Below are 5,641 nucleotides of genomic sequence, written 5' to 3' on the forward strand. Positions count from 1 at the left end.
TGGCATCAGTGTTATTTTATTCAAAAACATTTATTTTTTTAACCTTCTGCTCCCTTTCTGCATTCTTTCTCCCCATTTGCATCTGGGTTTCCATCCTTCCAGACAGGCATCTGGATCCTGCCTCACATGTGCCCTCAGGTTCTGTCTGTGTTTTCCCTTGGTTGCTTACAATTTTCATGGATATTTCCTGACCCCTTCCCTGCTGTTTCTTCTTCTGGGGAAGTATTCTGAAGCATTCCTGTGTTTCTTGTTGCTGTTGCAATTAAAGGGGTTGCTATCTTTTAGTCCCATTTAAAGCAATGAGAGATGGTCCAGTCTGTCCAGGGAGTAATCTTGCTTTAATACTAGCCATGATGACTTCCTTGTAATGGCTGGCTTTTGGCATCCATCCTTTTGATTACGTGACGAGGCTGAATAATGAAAAAAAAAAAGAATAATAGCTCTTTTAATATGCCTGAAGCCTAATAATGATGAAATTATGAGACTTGGCAAGCTTTCAGCTGCGTTGATAGGTGCCAGACCTCTCACCCAATATTTTCTTTTCCTTCCCCTGTATTTCCCTGTGCCTTTATCTTACTTCCTTCCAAGGAACCTGGGGCCCTTACGAACTGCAAGTCAAGTTTCACATGAGGTCTGCCCGATAGCTCAAGTCATAAATATAAAATCATTCTATAAGGCCTAATCTATTTTCAGAGGTTTGTTTATGAGATAAGGATTACTTTGATCACTGAAATAGCATTGTGTCATTTTTTGGAAGGAAATGACTAGGAAGTAACTGTTATCAAGCCTATTTTCACCTGCCATTAGCTTGGACCTGAGGAATTGCAGCTCCAAGGTCACTTGCCTTAACAGTTCCAAATTAGGTTGCCAATTATTGATTATCTGAAAAACTGTCGGTTGATGTATATTCTGTTATTAATAGCTGTTAATACACTTTGGCAATCTGTTTTGCAAACATTTTCTGGTTGTTCTTTTTTAATGAGTCTTGGCAGTGAAAACCCTGGTTTAACACATGCAGAACTACAGTAACTCATTGAAGTATTTGTGGGGTTTGCATTTTTGGTGTGTTTTTGTTTTTTACTGGGAGTAACACTTGATTTTGATAAGACCAAATTGAGGCAAAGTCCACGAATGATTTCTTTTTAAACTGGCACATTGTGGATTCTTCTCGTGTTAGTGCATATCAGTGCAATACTCTTGTATCACTGCTAGATGAGTTTTAATAACTTCCTTTGATGTTGCCTATGAATACTTTTGTCTCCACAGAAGTCATCTTAGAAAAACTTCCAAAATAAGAAAGCTAATTCAAATAAAACAGTAACAGGTAATTTGAGTTTCTTTTCTTGTATTAATGAGCTGTTTTGTCACAATAGGAGGAAAGTACCTGGAAAGCACAGGGAGGAAAAATGGGAAATCTCTCATGCATAAGGAAAAGCCTCTTGATAACAAAGTTTGGAGGGGGGTGGGAAATACCTACATAAATATAGACATCAAGGTAAATGCTTTTCCCTTTTCTTTTTCTTCCAGAAAATTTGAATATTTGCACAATCTGATGTTGCAAGTTGTAAATGCTTAACACTTCTAAAAGAATAAATTACTTCAGTGCCTGAATGTGTAGATAACTTGTCAGCTTCAAAGGATCAAGTGAGTTGGAAGGAATGTCTGGATAACTCGGTATAGGCAGGTACCAAGCAGAATACAGAAAGCAGGGGAATACATTCAACTCATACAGCAGAGGCCTAGATGTAAGTTTACATTTAAGATTAATCATGTTATGAAAAGCAAATTTCTGTGGTTCTGCTTTTAATGTAAAAGTACAATACTCACTTCCCCCTCCCCATTGCTGTCGCGCTGGGTTTCCCAAGCTGCTTGTTGTAAGAATTGTGCTACTTCTATAAAAATTGAGATGGAAAATAAACCTATATAATGCTTTTCAAACTACCTTTACAAAAAAGGCCACCTTTCACTGTAGAATATCCTCATTGTGAGCGGGCCGGTTCTGTAGGATGTAAGTAGCTTTGCACTCTTTGACTAAGCAGTTAAGAGAAACTGAAATCAGTACTGTAAAATGCACATTAAAGCTGTAGGGCTAAAATGGAAAGAGATGTTTCAGCTCTTGCTTGGGAAGTGAACTGATCTGAAGTTCCCCTCGGAGTACACAAAGCACAAACAAGACCGGGTGTAGTTTAGCATTGCAGTCTGGGATGCGTGTTGCCCATTGTTCACCCCACCCCACTTAGTAAGCCAATGCTCACAGGTACTCTATCTGGCAAAACCTGCTAGTTTTGACTTCTCCCATAGGGTTATTTTTCTGGCCCAAGTTCTCTGAGCTCCAACAGGCACGCAGGCACGAGGGAAGTGCCAGGGCAGACCCTCGGTGTTGTGGCTGCCCCTTTGGGGTGGTCACCCACCAGAGCAGGTCTGCGGGGTGACATCACTGCTGCTGCTCATCATGGACTGGGTGCACCCTTCATTCTTCCTTTTCTGATGGTGGTGGCGTGACTGGAGCTTGTAGGCGTGGTGCAAGGCGCAGGTGACCCTCCACCTGGCAAGTGCACAGGGTACCAGCTCTGTGGCTGCGGGGCAGCCGCCAATTTCAGTGTTTGAAAACGGCCCTGGCAGCCAGGAACTTCTAACTGCAGCTCTGCTAATGACTAGTGTTGTGGTTTTGGGCAACTCCCTTAGTTGTCTTTGAGTCAGCTCCCCTGTCAGTAAAAAGGGGATGATACTCCTTTGTAACTTAGTGTTGAAATGATTAATGGTTGTGCTTTAGAGGTCAAGGTCCGTCCGTGTAGTGTTGCCATTGGTATGGAGAGGCCTCTCGGCTTTTGCTGAGAAACCCTGACTCCAAAAACACAACTGGTTGTGGGGACTTGTTTGGCTTTTTTTTTTTTCCTGTTAACTTACGAAACAGATCAGATTGACTCTCAGTACTGAAGTGCTAACCACCACTACCAACCATTTCAATCTTGGCCCCCTCTCCTCACCTATTCCTTCTTCGCTGCAACTCCCTTCTTGACTGTCCACTTCTCATATCAAACCTTTCCTAAACTAATTCAAGACAGGGTGCCAGACAGAGTTAAAAGGGAAATTTGAGGTAGAAGGTGAAATCCTAGCAGTGAGGCTGAGGGTTTGCCACTGGTGTAGCAAGATAGAGACATGTTCTGCTTTTTTCTCTGAAACCCACTCTGTGTGGAGGCTGTGCAGTTTCCAGGCTCTGGCTTGGTTGCCAACCTGAGATGTGCCAGTAACGTGCTGGGTTTTTTTATACCAAAAAAAAAAGTCTAAAAATAATATCGGGGGGAGCCCAGTAAGTGAGAAGTTGCAAACTTCACATATGTCATTAAACTTAACTTAAAAGCCACTAGATATTTAAATTAAAGGAAAATATTAGTTAAGGTACCCAGACAAGACTCGGAGAACGGCAGGAGCTTGTTTGCTGTTGATCTTCTGCAAAAAATGTGCTCTTTGGTTCATGATCGACCTCCAGCTGCTGCCGGTAACTTCCTGCTCCTGTTGAACGAATGAGCTGATGTTAAGGAGCTGAGGGCTTTTGGGTCGTGGGGTTGTATGGGGCAGGCAGCTGTCCGTGTTCCTGCTGGGTGGGTGCCTGTCTGCAGCCCAAGAAGCAAAGCCAACTGTAACTAGTTGTAACAACTCTTCTGGTTGTCCTCTTGGTGCTCAGTCAGTGTGCCTTGAAATTACAGGGACTACTCATGATTTGTGGGCTTCATAAACACCACGGAATGGGCTTTATAGTTTTAGAAAACATATATCATATGAAATACATTCATAGACTTCTGTCCTCAGAATAAGCCTTTGGTATCTGTTCATTCTGTCTTACTGGTGCAGACCATGAACTCTCACTCGGTAATTTCTACAGTCCGTAATCTCTGTTGTTACATTAGAGGTGCCCATTCCTGACTCTAAATGACAGGAGGAGACATGTCCCAGTTGTAAATTACAGTAATTTTGCCCCAGGAGAATTTTAGGCAATTCTGTTCTGTGCTATAGAAATTCTTAAATGTTTTTGTGGTTGTAGTATGTATGTGGTTGTACTGTATTTTTTTTTGTTTCTTTTTATCCATGGAGGGACGTAATATAGTACATCGTCCAGGCATTTTTGTTTAATGCAAGTTGCTATGAGTTCAAAAGTGTGGAGAGGAAGAGGTGGCTGTCGTAAGCTCTGGTGCGTAGGTCTGCCATGAGTGATTCTACTTGGAAACCACTTCATGTTCCTCATTTAGCCACATAAAAATTTGAGTCTCCAATTAACATTACCTGGAGCAGCAGAGTGGTGGATCACAGTCTGTCCCAGAGCTCTGAGAACATCTTGGATACCCTGAACTGAGGCTGTGGAGAATATTCTGATAGTGCCTAGAGAGCAGCCAGTGCTTCTGAAGAGATGTGCTCCAAGAGCCATACTGGTTGGAGTTACCTAAATGCATGTTAGGTATTATAACAGGTCTGCATTTCTGAATAGACAGCATTGTTGCGAAGTGGGGAAGATGTAAATGCCAGAGGAATTTTACAGGGTTTTAGTCAGCTGGATAAGATAGAAAGTGGTTCTTGAGGATACTGCAGTTGGCAAGCTGGCTGTCAGTGAGTTTCTGAGCATACTATGCATCATAACAGTCAACTGTAATTATGTACAGTCAGACAGAGGAAGCGAATTCTGAACTCTTCAGAACTTTTTCCTCTGCTCAGCAGCATCTTTTTGGGGCCTAGTTTTGGCTAATGTATTCTTTATCTTCTGAGTAAATTTTGGTAGAGACGTTTAGCCATTTTGTCAGTAAGTCACTGATAACCGTTATCCTCTTTGATAAGCAAAATACGCAGACTTTTTAAACTCTATATAAGGTGTATTTTCTGAATCTTTAGCTGTTCTTGTGGTATTTTCTTTTCTGAAATGAATAGACCAGAAATGCATGTTGCCCTTGCTGTTACTGTTCTTTAGATAATGCTCTCCCTCCCTCCCTTGCCTTACACAAAATAGTGTTCTTATCCATCCAGAGGCTACATTTCCTTGCTTAGCTGCACGTTTGTGCAGGAAGTTTAGCGTCTAGATTGTGTCTGCCATGACCTCCAGTCTTTTTAACAGGATCGTTGCCTTTCCAAATGCAATTCCCCAGGGGTAACTCCCAGTTCTTTTTATATTCTTAGGAGTTTGTAACTTAGTGTTATTGCTGTATTAAAACCAGCTGTTCAGATAAACTACACCCAGCAAAAAATCCACTTTACCAGAAAGTAACTTGATTCGGTTTTTGCTTACTGTTGCTCCAGGTTTCATGTTCTGTGCAGGTGACAAGAAGTGATTTCATATTTTCTTTCAGATCCCTGGTAATGGCAATGGACAGCATCCCAACAGGCCCCTAAAACATCAGAGGGAAAATAAGAGAGGAAGTGGGGTACTTGGTATCATTAGAGATAACACTGACAGGAATTTGAATCCCTAAATTGAACTTCTTGTACTTTGCAGTTTGAGTTTGTGTGAACATAATTACAGCTTTGAATTCTTTCTTCTAAATATTGCATGTATGTGGGGGAGTAGATGTTTTGTTTTTGCTAAGTAGCATTTTCTAGACAATTGTATTTGTACCACTTGTGTTCTTTTCTGAAGGTAAAAGTTAATGTCGATACA

At 41.4% G+C, this 5,641-nt stretch overlaps 1 protein-coding gene across 10 annotated transcripts in view; it reads left to right on the top strand.

Annotated features, from left to right (window-relative positions):
* TRERF1 (transcriptional regulating factor 1) overlaps positions 1 to 5,641 on the top strand; it is a 102,463-nt gene that overhangs the window by 33,206 nt on the left and 63,616 nt on the right. For 2 of the 10 annotated variants that reach the window (XM_080408635.1, XM_080408638.1), the window contains exon 3: positions 1,267 to 1,324. The exons of the other annotated variants lie outside the window; for them this stretch is intronic. The gene's annotated coding sequence lies outside the window, so the exon portion shown is untranslated. The remainder of the gene's footprint in view (positions 1 to 1,266; positions 1,325 to 5,641) is intronic. 10 annotated transcript variants of the gene reach the window in all.

The sequence above is a fragment of the Falco punctatus genome (genome assembly GCF_963210335.1).
Source record: "Falco punctatus genome assembly, chromosome: 12".
Classification (NCBI taxonomy): Eukaryota; Metazoa; Chordata; class Aves; order Falconiformes; family Falconidae; genus Falco; species Falco punctatus.